This window comes from Sitodiplosis mosellana, unplaced genomic scaffold (genome assembly GCF_009176505.1).
Source record: "Sitodiplosis mosellana isolate CC-2019 unplaced genomic scaffold, AAFC_SMos_1.0 Smas_scaffold_6191, whole genome shotgun sequence".
NCBI lineage: Eukaryota > Metazoa > Arthropoda > Insecta > Diptera > Cecidomyiidae > Sitodiplosis > Sitodiplosis mosellana.
Genome location: NW_022601432.1, coordinates 504,778 through 521,686, shown reverse-complemented (window position 1 = coordinate 521,686; position 16,909 = coordinate 504,778). Strand labels below are relative to the sequence as shown.

General features: G+C 37.7%; 1 protein-coding gene across 1 annotated transcript in view; it reads right to left on the bottom strand.

Annotated features, from left to right (window-relative positions):
- LOC129576569 (rho GTPase-activating protein conundrum) overlaps positions 1 to 15,066 on the bottom strand; it is a 50,762-nt gene extending 35,696 nt beyond the window's left edge. Inside the window, exon 1 of the mRNA XM_055461812.1 lies at positions 14,062 to 15,066. The gene's annotated coding sequence lies outside the window, so the exon portion shown is untranslated. The remainder of the gene's footprint in view (positions 1 to 14,061) is intronic.
- Between the last annotated feature and the right edge of the window lie 1,843 nt (positions 15,067 to 16,909).

The following is a 16,909-nucleotide window of genomic DNA, read 5'->3' as shown; positions in this document are numbered from 1 at the left end:
TCTCTCTCTCTCTCTCTCTCTCTCTCTCTCTCTCTCTCTCTCTCTCTCCTGCTCGCTCAGTTTTGAAAATGGTGATGCAATTGAGAGAAGTGCAAGTCACTGTTGCTATGCTATGCTATCCCAAATTGGATTTTTACAGGGTCTCTTCGATACAACACAAACACCGACCGACCAACTAATCAAGATCTAGGTTTAAATGCAACAGCAATTCCCTTGAGTCCAGTGCCCGCGGTAGAAAAAGGAATTCGTTTTTCTGTTTCGTTGCATTTCGTTTTGTTTCTTTTTCCTCGGTATTCTGGATTAACAACAAAGGAAAATCACTTGAAAAATATGGATATACTAGTATATTGAAGAATGGGCGAGAGAAGCGGGACGATTAAAAAAGCTGCGAACGTGAGCGCTCTGTGTGAATGAAATCTGAATGTGTCCAACTGCACTATTAGTGAAGATGCAATTGTGCTCAAGCGTTTATTGCTAAAGAAGGTGAATTGCCCATTCATATCTGGCGAAGCGGCCGGCAGAGAGAGAGAGAGACCACAATGTAACGGAAGTGACAATGAAATACCATATAGAGACGAGAGGAAGAAAGAAACAGATTGAAATTGATAAATAACTCGTTAAATATTTATCGCAATTCAATATAGTGGGACAAGAACGCGACCGCAGGCGTGCGTGCGCGCGCGCCTTTGCTCTCTGTGTTGTGCCTTCGATCGTCTGATCATTTCAATGGAAATGCAACAGGTTTACATGCACTTCAGGCTCTTTTCACATACACACATGGGTTGCCTGCGCGCGCGTACGACCAAAACCATTTCAAGTTATGTTATCAAAGCACAAATAAATCGTTTCGAAAAGTCAGAGTGACAATGAAAACTTTCGTCGGCTGTGTCGCCACAAGGAAATCTGATTGATGACAGTATTACAGTGTTTCGATGCGCGAATTGTTGTGCACTGGCTACTTCTCTCCATACACTCGATGTGTGCACCGGGTGTTTGACGACCAACTGACGATAGAAGAAAAGAGCACCGACACCGGAATGATGTCATCTCATCCGTTCGATGAATGACTTTGGGTGTCATTTGAATAATTTTACAAAATGCTAAATGCATGTTCGTGTGTGTGTGTGTGTGTGTGTTGTAGCAAGTAAATCGAATTTGTTTCGTTTTAGGCCATAATTCATGCTATACATTGTGGTAAAGCCGGATTCCTAAGTGCCAATCGAAGCGAATATGTGAGTGAGCGAAGTGAGGCTGTTTCACTGCTATTGCCTGCTGACAAAAAAACCACCGTTACAAATAATTGTTGGCATACGCCTCTATTTCTATTTCATGCACATAATCTGTGTATGCTTTTAGCCATTAAAATGAAGCGAACGAAGAATTATTTGAGAGAGAGAGAGAGAGAGAAACCGAGAAAAAAAAAAGAATAGCTTGTATAAAAGACACAAATACACACCATGCCCAAGATAAATGAAGAATTAATGTTATCTCTTGGCGGTTGAATATCGCGCGTATTTCACTTTTCGCCTCCTTATTTTTGACCTGTGCTCCTCTTCGTTCTTCATTAGTTTTCATAATATGTGCTTACACATCATTCGATATGATATCAAAGAGCAACCAAACGAAATGTGTATGCTGTGTGTGTGAGTGTGTGATTTTAATTGGTTGCCATGTCATGTATAGCATCATCGGGGCACAAACACTCACACACACTTTGTAAAAACATTGGTAAAGATCATCATCATTAATAACTATCATTATTTGTCGTTTATTTCGCTCTTTGCTGAAGATTGCCGTGTTATCGCCCGTTCCGTCAACGTGAAAAAAGAGAAAATATGATAATTTGCTACATGGGAGCGCTTGCGCTCGCATTCACACACATGCACACACTCCAGCTTCATACACAGTGATCACATTTGCGCGCGCAAACTTAACACTCGCTCATTTACACACACGAGTTGGACTACGAACGACTACTTCTTCCATCGTAATATGATTCGTTTTCATTTTTGATGTTTGTTGTCAATGGTTGTCATGATGTTGTGTCTTGTCGCACAACTTCTATCTCGTGCGTTTTGTTGTGGCTTATATATTTTTGTATTATCTGACATTGCACCGTAAATTGTAGCACTTTATGAGTTGTGCTTTCGGTGTTGTTTTCACAAAATGGGCGAGATATGCACATGCACACACATGAGATGAACACTACACCCGTGTTTTGTGAATTTAAATACCAAATCAAAAGTGATAAGATACGCTCGACGCAAGCGACGGTGCATTTTTGAAATGCAACAACAAGCCTGACCTCTAACAACCTTGGCAACAATTTCAATTGCTACTTTTCCGTTTACCAATTCCACCGTTTTCCTTTCTGTGTGTCATGGCATTGAGTATAGTTTTCCGAAAAAAATTGAGAGCGAGAAAAAAACCCACAGCCAATTTTACAGCCATATCCAATAAGACATGATGATCATTGGCACTCTCAATTTATAAATCATCATTAGCATATTTGGCACACCTGTTAACAGCTCCCCGGCCGTATTTATTTATTTCTTCTTCTTTTTCTCTTTTCTGCGTGCAAAATATCACAACAACAGAACAGAAAAAAACGGTGTTCGCGGTGTGCAGAATGGGTTTTACGTGGAAAACATCATAAAAAAAAAATCATTATTTCGGAATTTGCGCCGGATGAATGCGAAACGGCGCGCATTCATGTAATAGCAACGAAATCAAAAGATGCACCGAATAGTTCAACACTTCGACACAGCAAATGTCGTGAGGTGCGCGTGTGTGCGCGCACTCGGTTAACATGATGGCATAATTCAATGCAATTGAATCGACTTTTCCAATATACATGTGCTTTGTATGATTTTTTTTTCATTCCTTCTTCTTATTTATTCTTTAGGCATGGATTTCATACATTAAAAGTGCATAATCATCACGTGCCTCTTATAGTTTCTTCTTTCTATATGGGTTATGATGATGTTTTTTTTTTCTTCTCCTCTTCTGTTACGTGCAAATATGTTAGATAGCCACTTGGATGCAGTTTCTTTTTTGTGAGTAAATGTTCGTTTCAACGAAGTTAAGTGGTGTGAATCTGAATTGCATCAGTTTGCAAATAAAATGCATACCATTCAGTGTGTCACGAATATATCGATAAAAGAAGAAAAGGCAAAATGAGTGAGAAAAAAACCAACGCAAACGAACACACACATAAGCCAAAACAAAAAAAAACGGTTCCTATGAATCCAATTGCATGACTAAACTCCAATTTCCTATAGTACTTTTCTGGACCTTTATAAAAATGAAGAAAAAAAAAACTGTTTACAGGTATCATAACTGGGTCAGATATTTTTATTGCATTTTAAATGATGTGATTCAATTATTCGGTTAAAATGCGAGCGAAATAAGCGACGATGGCGGTGATGATCGCAGCGAGATCCGTGTCAAAAAAAAAAAAAATTTGTTTGTTGTTCAGGTGATATCATCTTATGAAAATGCGGAACCTGGCTACAATCAATGTATATGTGTACATTTTGCTTCTTTTTTTTCTGTCGCCGTCGTCGTCGCTGTCGTCGTTTTGTGTGTTCAGAGAGAAAACGAGCACTTTTACTCTTTTCACTGCATTGGCCGCAAATCAATGAGTCGTTTCGTTTTTTCTCTCTCCCTTCATCAACCAAATGGAATCGATTACATTCTGATTATTTTTCCCTTGCTTTTTTCCCTATGATTAATGCACCTTTCTTATCTAATGACAAGAGAAACTTTGCGGCAACATCATCAGCAGCAGCAGCAGCTGAATCTGGTTCGTTTAAATATTTTTGCACACGCAATGAAATTCCTTCTAGTTATGCAATTACCTGGATCAATCTAATTATAGTAAATTGTTTATGAAGTGCGCACGGCATGCGAAAGAGGGTGAGAGAGACAGAGAGAGAGAGCATTCATTTGTAATTAGAGACACAAAGATTGTGCTTGGCTACTTTTGTTCGGGGGCTTGTTAGGAATAGCTAGCAAGCAAAGAAAAAATGGTGCATTTTGAAAGAATCCCCATCAACTGATAATTAATGGTACCGTTACTGTGGCCGAACAAAGCAACCAACTCAATGCAATCGACTGTTTTCTTTTGCTTTAAATTGAATTCCGCCACAAAATCGCACTAATTTACGAGCATTCAACAGCGCAATTGTGAAAGGGCTGACTACATTGCATTCTTGAATGATCGAACGAAAAAGAAACTTTGCACTTCCTTTCGCAAGAATTCAATGAACATTTGACATTTCTTGTCAACAAAACGCCCTTGACGAGCACGCGACTGTCATTTTGTTGAACAGATAAAAAGGCTTCGGTTGCTATCTCTCTCGCTCCTGCTCTTTGTTGAAATTTCAAATTGTGCAACTCTTGCAAAATGGCAAAAAAAACAACACAGACATACATAGACTCAATAAAAAGCTAAAAAAATATAAGTGTCAGTCATTTGGATGGAGAAAAAAGCTCACAACGATTGAATTGTGTTACACAGCCGAAAGTGGAAACGAGAACGAATGATGTGCGGAATAATATGTTCATATTCCTTTTTTGTGGGTGGTCACACTGTTCACAATTTAAAGTATGCAAGAGTTCTTGATGTTCTTTTAATGGCCAACGCAATTTCGATTATTGTATTTATTGTATATCATTATATTTCGCGATGATTTATCATTTCAGTGTTTTCCCTTCCATTTGATTATCATTTCCATTGAATTTGTTCCACACAGACACACCACCGAGCAACGGTGTATTGCGGTTCTGTGCGCGCGAGCCAGAATTTTGTTTGAATGCAAAAAAAAACCATTGAAAACAACAACAACAAAAAACACAACAAATCAGAGACGAACCGAACGGTTTTGGTGAGCAATAATTTTGTTCATCAAAAAAAAATCATTATTTGTTGAAATGGTTTGGTTTTATTTTACTCGTTCGGCCGTGCTGTGCTGGGCTCTTTTTTTCATCTTATTTTATTTCTTCATTGAGATTTCTCGTGATTCGTTGCGATTTTCAATACGATTGCTATTTGAAAGATTTAACAGTGCGCTCACGCTCAACACGCCATAAATTGGCAAGCACACTTGTTTCGCTGTTATGTTCGTGTGTGTGTGTGTGTGTTGTACATATCTTGATTCAATTCACTTCGAGGTGTTCTTATTTACGCAATATCGCCGCAGTAAAAGATAGAGAAACAGATTAAATTGTTAGATCGTTAGTTGGGAATACTTGAAATCACGTTCGAATAGCAAAAAAAAAAAAAGAATCAGGTTTGAATGAGCAGCTCATGCAATTCACTGTGCGATGCGTTGTGTGTTAAGTCGTTTTGTCGTATTTCCAAATAGAATTTAATAGAATTAGCGTACAATTCTATTTCTAAGGTGTTTATTTTCTCTCTTCTTCTTTTCACTCGGGCTTGTTTTTTGTTGTTCGTCACAAATTGCGACAAAATCTCTATTTCGCTCTATCGTGTGGGCAATTTAATGATTAATTGCGTATGACAAGACGTGTGTATGGAAAAGCTTAGCCGTAGAGTGACAAAAAAGAGTGAACACCATGAGCGCGCGCACAGCGCAAACTCACAAGAAAACAAATAGAACTTAAGTCGATTAATAAATTGTCAAAATCGACTGATTTGTGTGTTTCAAACCGCACATTCACACCATTCGATCGTTCTCTCCAATTTTGGACAGGTCGATTCATTTCTTCAGTCATTCGATCGCTACTCTTGTTTTTAAGCTGTCTGGAAAAGTTGTCGTTGGTTTCCTTCGCCTCTTTCTCTCTCTCTCTCTCTCTCTCTCTCTATCTCTGTTTGTGTGTGTCTCTGAATTCAACATGAGCTCAATGAACGTATTATGGGTGTGTATGCTTTTTAGCGCTGAATTTTAGACATCGCTGAAATATATATATATATATATATGAAAAATCCGTTATAATTTGGGCTGTTATTTTGCCGTTTGCCAGCATTTCCGCGCGCCATGCACGCGCTTGCGCTCTTTCTTTATTTGTCGCCTATTTTTTTGATTCTCGCTTCTTCTGCTTCTTGTTCAAAAAATATTCTTAAGAGGTGTTGTTGGCATTCGCGCGGCTGACGTGTGTATGTTTTCGTTCTCTTTTCCCTGGGTCCATTGTTATGTCGATTTCGTTTGTTCTTTCGTGCATTCGTAATGAGATACTTAAACGGGACAGATCCATAATCGAATCTAAATCATTATGCAAAGTTTATGCGGCATGGCATGTGTGTGTGCCTTTTTTATGCGGTGCTGTTATAAAAATGGTCAAAACAAACCGTTGCCCATCAATGGTACAACGAGTAGAATAAATCGCCCGCTAATCGCCAGAATCCAACGGAAATGAGAGCCATTTTACTCGTAAACTTGAATTGCACCAAATTTCTCCATAGACAGAATTAAGCGTGAAACTTGAAGAGAGTTGAGCAAAGAAAGAAGAAAAAAAAACACTTAATCAGCTTAATAATTTTATTAAGAGACGTCGTTTGAAACACCTCAATTGAATTGAGTCGCAAATTAACCTGCATCACATAAAATAAATTGAAACGGACGTGTGTGTCTGTGTCTGTGTGTTAGTTGTCGTTCATTTGAATACAATTTGGTGAACCTGCATTGCACGTGTTCGATTCTTTACTGGATGTGTAGCAGTGCGCTATTTAAAATGTTGTGTGTTTGTCGCAACGAGACGATGTTTGTATGGCAATGTTGACTTTTTCATGTCATGATCTTTCTCTCTCTCTCTCTCTGTCTCTGTTGCTCAACTGCGCATCAACAACACAATATTCACATGTTAGCGTGTAATTGCCATACTGGTGTAGAACGTGCACAGCTCATGCTCTGCATTGGAAGCAACCAACTCTGATTCTTTTATCTCGACTAATTTTTTTTTCTCGTTTTTTCCTTCAGCTGCTTCTTGTTGTTTTCTACTCTTTCCTCACAGTGACTCGCTCAAATGGAGATGTAAAGTGAATTCCCATTTTGTGACATAAGAAATGGAAACAGTTCTTCCTGTTTGCCGCATAATTCCGATCTGTGTAAAGATCATGCAATGCACAACAACGCACAGCAGTACATGAGAGTGTCTAAGAAAATGAGAACATAACCGATAAATCAATGACACCAGGAAGAATGAAGACAGTGTCGATGTTTTTGTTTTCCGCGAAAATGTTGTCCATTACACTGAAATGTATCAAAACGAAATCGAAACAAATGCATTTCATCGAACGATATAAAGTGCAACATATTTTTTTTATTTCATAAAGAAGCTTTCTTTCCATTCGAAACTGTAGAAATTATCGCATACTACGAAATTTTGCGTCAATGACCATTGTTGATGGTCAAACGCTGGTTTCTAATTTGATACGCGGTTTTCTACAAAATTTCAAATTGCTTCACCAATTCGCGTTTTTTTTAACCAGATTTTTTTTTTGCTTTACTCAGATGGAATTCCCATCACTCATTATCAAGTTGAACATATCAGCCATTTTTTTCTCTACTTGGAAATCAATATACTCCACGTTAACATTCAAATGGCAATTCAATAATCTGAAAACATTATTTATTTGTATTGTAGAACTTTTGTTGTTGTTGTTACAATGCGCACACGTTTTGTTCTAAAGGAATTTTTCCACTGAAAATCGTAATCGTTCTGTGTCTTCCATATAAAGTGGATTTAAAATTCAAACCATAAAAAATTACAATAATAACTAATGCGCGACTGTATGTTGTTTTTGTCCCCTCTCTCTCTCTCTCTCTCTCTCTCTCTCTCTCTCTCTATCGCTCCCACCTTATTATTGACATGCGATTCGTAACGACACCAAATGCAATCCAAATGCTGACTTAGACAAAAAGAAGAATTATTCAAATTAATGTCGCGCACATTTATGTGTGATATGGAGAAAAAAAAATGAAATCACCTTGATACGAAGGAGTTAAATAAATTCGTTCGTCAATCCATTTTTGAAGCAAAACACAAAACAGCGCGAAAAAAAATCTACATCGCAAAACCGATATATAATTCCAAAACGATTCCAAGTACAATTCAACTTTACTTGGAATTGTTTTGTTTTGCTTTGTCTGGTTGTGTGTGTGTGTGTGTGTGCCGTGCCGTGTGTTGATTGATTATTCACTCGTGATAGTTGTCGTTGTCATTGGTATTTTGCGCAAACGCGTTTCAATAATCTCAGCCTCATATATTCACTCTCAGGCTGTATGCGCGAACGATTAGTTGATCAACATTTTTCGCCATATATTTTGAAATACGAACTTTTTTTCATCGTCGTCGTTGTCGTCGTTGTTGTTGTTGTTCGACTCAGAGTAGAGTATAGAGTCGGCCGTGTGTCGTGTATTGTTATTAGTTATTTATTTTTTTCTGTGGCTGTTCAATTTATTCTGAGAGACTAGTCGATCACGGGTGTCGCGCGAGCACGCTCATTCGACGATCTTTTTGTTTGCTCGTTCGCTTAATACGAACGCTCAATGCAGCATTTCATTCAGATCACACAGAATGTGTCTATAATTATAGCAAAACAATTTATTCCAAATACGAATCGTCTTATAAATATTAAAATTGAAATTCCGGATGAAAATCGGTGCTGTTGTGCACAAACATGCTGATGAACGTCATTACCATTCATTGTTTTCAATAGCAAATATGTTGTCGACGGTCTCGCTTGCTCTCGCGCTCGCGCGCATCCATTCATTCATTCGTTGAGTATTTATGTGCCTCGGATGTGTATGTGCGATATCGATTAGCATTTGACGAGCTGAGCACGAGAAGCTTCTTCGGCATTTTTTCAGCGCTTGATCATTGATTTTCAAGTTTTTCAGGCTTGGCTTTTTAAGCCCATCATTTCAATTTCCATGCGGGGTAATTAGCACAAATATCCATACCATACCGCACAATTTTGCACACATTCCATTCTCAACACTCAGACATGAATTGTTTGTGTGTGATTTATTGCTCGCCTTTGTTCGGCTGGAAGCATCTTCATTTTTGTTTCGTTCAAAACTTTGATTAAGCTGCGCTTCCAACCATATCGCTAGGTCACAAATTAAATTCTTAAACGCACCCACAAAACCATATATCATCAAAACAAAAATCCAACAGAGAATTTCGCAAATGGATTTTTTGCGCATCCAAATCAAGATTTTTCAAAACCTTATGTCCATTAGCATGGACGCTCCGCTCCATACATCTCAAAATCAAATGAAGATTCTTCTGATTTAATTGAAGAAGCAAGAAAAAAACGAAGAAATAAAATAATAAAATAAATGTTTAATTTGACCATTTGTTCTTTTGTTCTAGCTCATGCTTTGAATAAACATATACATACACACACACACACATTGGGCGCTCAATTGAGAAATATTTGCACAAGCCGTACCACCGCAAATGCGCAGTTTAGATCACATGCGTATGAGACTTTTTTTTCTACATTGAATCAATTGGGCCGATCGAAGCGACAACAAAATTCTAAAAATACGGAACAGAAAAACATGATCGATCGATGCCATTTCTAAGCGGCTTTCATCATATTTACATTTTCCCGCCAATTGGCGTCATTCAGTGGACCGATTTTTGTTTCTTTTTGTTTATCGTTCGCTGTAACCCAACTAGAAATGTTTGTGTTTTAATCAACAAAAAAAAACTGTTTATTTTGGGCTATTATTTGACGCATGTTGGGATCTAAATATAGTTCTGTGTGTGTCGAAAATAGACGAAGATGATGACGGACGAAAAGCAAAAAACGGAAATCACCTCTCAAAGTTCGGAGGTGATTTTGATGGATGTGTTAAGAAAGTGTTTCGTTGAACAAATGGGATTTTTTCGTAGGAAGTTCTCCCTTTTGTCAAAACAAAACAAAAATCAATGCCGTTCGGTTATGGACAAATAGAATAGACAACCGGGAAAAAAAGAAGAAACAGTTACGTGAGCGTAACAAAGACCAAAATGAAAAATCACAATTTCATATTGGGAGAGTGAGAGAAGAGAAGAGAAAAAATGGCAAAGAAAGTGGTGTGAACGTGCAAAACAAAGGGAAAAATTAAAGTGCCAGGAAGAAAGGGAACAGCAACAATAAAAACAAAAAGAAGAAGCTGAGAATAACAGATAGTCTAAATGATGCTGAACGACAACCGATGAAGACACAGTTAATGGCAGAATGTGAAACATGCGTGAGAACAAGTCGAAAAAAATTGTGTACCCGCTACAAATACACACATAGAGAGTGAGAGAGAGAGAGGGAGAGAGATAGGGAGAGAGAGAGAAGAACAGAAAAATATGGATGGATTCACAAAATTCTACCTGCTGCTTTTCGTCACTTATCTCACTCACTTGGTCGCTCTTGAATCACACTCCCATGCGCATTTGTCCATTTCGTCTACTTCTAGCACTTCGATACATATTATTTTGATTTTTCATTTTCCGTTCGTTGTGTTGTTGCTGTTGTTGTTTGCTTTCAGGCCGTTTGATTCAATTCGTGGTATTGTGAGAGAAGCAAATCTCTAACTCCGGTGTGCGCATGGATATGCCGTTTGATTTCATTGCATTCATCCGAGCAACACATCGGTTTATTTTGTTCTCTCTTCGTTCGCAACCAAAGGAAAATTAATTTCTTTTTCTTCATCTTCATTGGTGTGAGTGCCGAGTGTGAGTGTGAGTGTGAGTGTGTGCTGTGTGTGCAATGCATTGGCCGACAATCGATTAACCAATTGTTCTTGCCGGTGCATTGGTGAAACAGCTCCCACTATTTTGCGCCCGTTTTTCTTCACACTCTGATTCCCGGTCTCCTTTTTCTACATCATTCCAACCACAACGAGTAGAACATATTCGCTTCATCTCTTTTTATAACGCGTGTAATTTATTTCAATGTTATTAATGCTTCTCGTTCTTTTTTCTTCATTATTGTTGTATTTAATCTATAAAAAATGACTCGTATTTTCTGCTTGAGTTTCTGAAAAGGCTCCTTTTTTCCATCATTTTTACATTGAAAACGAGTCTTCATCATGATGATGAACGAAGGAATAAAAAAAGACGATGCTTGAAAATGTTTGGCCAGAACTAAAACAACAAATCAGCATCAGAATCGAAATAAATGATTTTTGTTCGTTGCTGGTGCGTCCAATTTTTGAGCTATATACAACTGATATTCCAGAGATTTTGAGATAGCGGCCGTAATGAAAACATTCGCAGGCAGTTAAATGAGTTTTTTGAGTGTATTATGTCCGTCAAGTGTGTTCGTGTGTAGTTTGTTTTTTTTTATCACTCATTAATTATTGTAATATTTCAACTTAATTAATGAACTTGATGGATTTTCACATAGCATATAACAAGAATCTCGTGCGATCTTCAGATCTATCTCAAATTGGATGACTGAAATGTCTAGCCCCGTGGGCTGTTGTTGATCCAAGAATAACGAACAACCACCGATGGAAAAACGAATGGCCGCAGATTCTGATCTAGAAACTAAAAGTTTTGGAAGCAAAAAAGTATTTTTTTTAGCTTGGAAGCGTCTGGAGTTGATCTTTAAATAGCATATCGGCTCAAAATCAACATAAGAAAAAAGAGCGATGCAAAATCAGACTATTCGTTGGCGCGTCTCACAAGATATTACCCTAAAGATTCGGTTCAATTTTTTTTTTCGCTTCCAATTCGATGACATACTAACTAGACGGTGAATCGATCATAACGTTGAACGTATTAACGAAGAGAGAGAAGAGGAAGAGAAAAAAAACACTTGCTAGAAAATCAAACGGTTCAACATGCTTTGTCTTTGGACAGTGTGGAGAGAATGAAGCGAAGAAAAAAAAAAAAATGATGACTCTCTTTTATCGCACGTCTCGCGCATTTCTACATTTGCCTAAATGTGCTAAGCTATGGAATATAGACAGTTCGCCAATTCCATACACACGACCACGACGACGACGACGATGCAGAGACGAGAAGCCGAGAAGCAGAAGAGAAAAAAAGGAACAACACCGATACTGACTGACGTGCTTCGCATACTATGCGCGTCGTGTTGAACGTTCTCTTTTATTGACTGTTATTAATTATGATATATCCATATGCACTCAGCAAAATAGCGTGTACAATAGTAAATTGTGTTATTAATGTATGTGGTCGGTTGGTCATTTTGAATTGTGTCTGTTTGACTGGATTGATGTATTTTTCTCCTAATCGATTACTTGAGAGAACTTCGATGAAACAAGAGAGAGTGAGAGACAGAGAGACGGTTGGTTTGCCGAAAATCAATTGATTATTCAGTTTGGCGAAAAGAGCAGGTGAAATTTCGGTTTTTTTTTTTCATTTGGTCGCGTTTTTTTTTCGGGACATTGATAATGTGCATCGTGTTTTACATTTAATTAAGTGGCCTGTGTGTGAGAGACGCATCGGGTTAATCGGAGTACAAAGGCTGTATGGTGTCTGGTGCAAACATCAAGCACCTTCTTTTTGATATAATTTTATTTACGTGCGCAAGCAAAGAGCATTGTTTGCATGGTTTTATGTAAGCCTTCAATCAAAACCAAATCGCACCACCACAACAACAACAACAACCAATAAACACGGTTACAACTTAATATACACACGGTGGCCGCCGATGAAGCAAATCAAGTTAATGTCGATCGTTCGCTCTCTTCATCGAAATGATTATTTCGTATGATTTGTGCGGCCGATGGTAATGTTAAAATATGTGTATTTTGCTATTTGGTGACATACTTGCATTCCGATGTGTTGATCGAAGAAAATCAAGGCCTAGAAAGAGATGTATACATAGTATTGAACGATTGTTGAGGCTCCGGTTTGCCATTCTCAACGGAAAATTATTGATTCAGTCAACGAATGCGCGTTACGTGTGTAAGCAAGTAAGCAAGCAAGCAAGTATGAGAGAGAAGGAGATAGAGACAGAGACTGAACGAGATATATTTACATTCTGTAGTTTATCATTTCCATACAGATGCGAACGATCGCACGCATTGCATATTGAAATTGTATGTTGAATGTGATGCGATATGTGTCGATATTTTACGTAGCAAACGAGCTAATCGAGCGTACAAGACACTGGCCACCGATTTGCACTGCATCGACATTACATATTGTGGCCGATCGATCGATCGATCGATCGATATATGTGTGGATTTGCATTGGCTGGAAGGTCTGTCGCATTGTGTGAACACAGTTTTTAATACAGTCAATAATACAAAACAAAAAATTATACACCAGCCAATTGAGAAAAAGAGCAAGAGCTCAGAGTAAACGAGAGAGAGAGAGAATACATAAATAAAAATGGTATAAACAATATGGTCTGGTAATAGAGTGTCACGACAAGCATTCACCATTAAACGAATCGCTTTGAATAGCAATATAATAGTCACCACTAAGTAGTAAAAATAAAGAAAACACGAAAATCAACCGAATGTCGACGAGAGAAGAAAGAAAAAAAAACCGCTTTCACAATTTATTATTTTGATTTCTTGTATCTGTTGTGTGTGCTTTTCTCTCTCGGCTGTAGTTTTGTAGCTGTTGTGTGTGTGTGTGTATTATCATTTATTCATGATATATCCATTTCGGTTACTCTCTCCATAGATTGTCACAGTATTTACTGGTGCGTTCCTGCTCTCTTCTATCTCTCTCTTTCAGTCTGTCGTCTGTGGCATTTTTTTTTTCGTTGGTGATAGTATCGGTTTTGTTTTGGTTGTAACTTTTTTTCTTCGTCTCTTTCCCTCGATTCGATTGTTGTTGTTTTTCGGTCCGAGACACACCGAAGACAGAAAAAAAAATGTGTTTGACAAAAACGACACAAAAAAAACACCGATTTACTTCAACACTTCGCGAGTGATCACAAATCGGCATGAAAGTCACATGTTTGCTGAAATCTCATTTCTCGAGATCGGCTAGTTATACATATATTTTTTTCCATCTTCTGTTCAAACCATTTGCATTGCGTGCTTGTTTGTATTTTGGCTTTAAATGTTCAGTTAACTCAGTAAGTGCTTTCTTAAAGTACAAAAATGCAAAAATATTTACCTTTTTTTTTGCTCTCGAAACAAGTGCAATGATATTGTGTGTTGTGTTGTTTTGGTTGTTTCTGTTTCTTTGCTTGTCGTGTTTTTATTTTCTGTGTTCTTCTAAAAGTGAACGAAGTGATTTTCTTTTAGCTCACGTTGCCGTTAGATGTGCATAAAATTCATAAAGTTGTGGTATCCCACAAGGTGGTTCTGATTTCTTTCTAAAAATTTTTTCCTCTCTTTTCGAATCGTCGGGAATTTTGTATTTTAATTCCAATCGGTCAATTCTAAATCGAATTGTCTTGAGGTGTTTCTTTTGCCGTGTATGCGCACACTACGATCACTGTGTCACAGCATACTCACTTGAACTTCTTTTGATTATCAACTGATAAAACATCAGACTTGTTTGGGATCAATGACGCGCGCGTTCCTCGGAATCAATTGTCAAGTAGCGAATTGACCGCTATTGCTAATCACTCGAATCGACAATTGAAATTCTTTCTTTTCGCTTTCGATTCTAAAATTAAAAGACCGTGTCCTTTACTTCGTCTCTCATTCACCATGCACAAACATGAAAACACACATTCTAATTTCACTGTTTTTGGGTTTTTTTTCAATTTGAATGGCTAAAGTCTATTGATTCGTCACCACTGAACTAAAATTCAATCCAAGTTTATTGTTCTTTTTCCAACTTTTTTTTTTTCACACAAATGTTTTTTTTTTCTGCCGATTTCCGAGAATAACTCAATACTGTTTATTCACTAAACACGTATTGTGATTGCGGTGCAATGTTTTTTTTTTTCGATTTATTGTATCAGTCAATTTATACCTGCGCCAATCGATTGAATGTCAACCATGCTAAAACGTGTTTGTCAATGGTTCGTATTTATTTTTGTCGAATAGCGAAACTAACGAAAGATTCAAGTTTTGAAGCGAACAAACAGCAAAAAAAAAATCTTGTGTATTTGTCAGACACGTCCGACCGTTCGAAAAGTCATATCTCAACTGAAATGCATAACATTCAAAGTTGTGATTTCAGTGTGCGTACTACGATCCCCACGTTCAATTTGCCGCCAGTACCGCCGTCGACGTCGTCGCAACAACAACAAGGTATCTGTAGCGCTACATCAACAAGAGCCACAACTGTGAAGAGAGTAAAGTAGAGAGCGAACAACAACAAAAAATACGACAACAACACCGAATCCAACGTCAATGGAATGGTGTACAATGCGGTCGATTGGTCGGTCGGTTGAGCCTTACACAAAACCGATCACTTCGTGTCGCTCTTCGTTTCTTTCTTCGTCGCCGATATATATTGAAAAGTCACTTTACTTTCCGTATGTGGCATTAGAGACTATGCGCACAAAATGGAAAGATTTTACACGGGAAAATCCGAGCCAATGCTTGGAATGAAGAACATTCCCATCTTCATTGTAATACTAAGCTAATAGTTTATCATATTAAATTGCGTGCTTTTTTTGGTTGAAGAAAATTGTGTAAATCTTTTTTAATTTTTTGCATTTTCATGATTTTCTGATTACTTTCCTAACCGTTAATCGATTTTTAATTTACTTTAAAAAAAAAAGGCAGTTATACATTCATTCAGAAACAAAATCCACTTGTTTCGCGCTAAGCAGACAACTAGAATCAATCCACTCTATGCGGTGCACGTATTCCGGCACGGTAACGTTACTATCGATGCCGCTTTGGATGTATGCGCTCGCTTGTTGCTTGGTCGCCGTGTGCGTGCTGTTGCGATTTGGATTGACGAAAAACGCATGCATACAAACGGAATACCTGTTGCTAATTGCATGCAACACACATATCGTACTTACTTAACAAGACGCCGATGTGCAACGGTGTTTCGATTATCTACACAACTGAACAAATGATGCATAAACTCTCTCATCGTCGTCGTTGTCATCGTCATCGTCGTAGCGTGCTCATTTGAAAACCCATGCGAAACAGAATCCAGTGAAGCGTTTCGATTGATTCGCTTTATAATTTTTTTTCATATAGTTTTTGGTCTTCATCAATTTTTTTTTTCTCGCGCTCTTCATATTCTGTTTATTTTTTTTTTCTTTTCGCAATATAGATATTTTGTGTCTCTTTGTATTGCAGTTTAATTTATGTACATGAAAATCGGTGCATTCGATGTGTGGTGTTGCAATTCAAAACAAACAAAAAAACACCGTAGCAATTCGAATAATGTGTGAAATCTTGCAAAAGAGATGAGCACAAAGCGCAAACCGAAACGAGAATGAGAAAAAGATGAGTGCTTCGCATATACGTTTTTTTTTTTAATTCATTGATGAACAAGAGTGTCAAGATAGAATGAATAAAGACAGCAGCGGCAGCAGCAACGACGACGACAATAAAAAGCAACAACAGCATATTGATGGAAAACACACAATCCAAACTGACACTCGATTTGTTTACAATAAACGATTGAGATTTGTGAGAAGAGTTGCTCCATGCATATCGATTTATTTGCACAATCATCGTATTCCTTTCAATCTTCTTGTGTCTATTACGTTCTTATGGCGCTTTCAGATGATTAATTCATATATATGAAGATATCATTGTTGTGTATAGAGGCCGCGCGCGCACGAGTACACACATTTTTCCGATGAGAATTCAATTGATATTGAAACATTGCGACTTAATTAATTAAAATGTGCACATTCGCATAGTTTTGTGTCCCCACTCGATCTCATCATAAATATGTGATGGGAGCCGAATCCATTGCCATAGAGATATGCCTTAACTTAAAACGTAAATTGATTAAATTCTCAACGACATGCTCGAAAAGTCCGTCTATAGTGACCGACCGATTGCATGCAATACATTTAAATAGACACAACAGC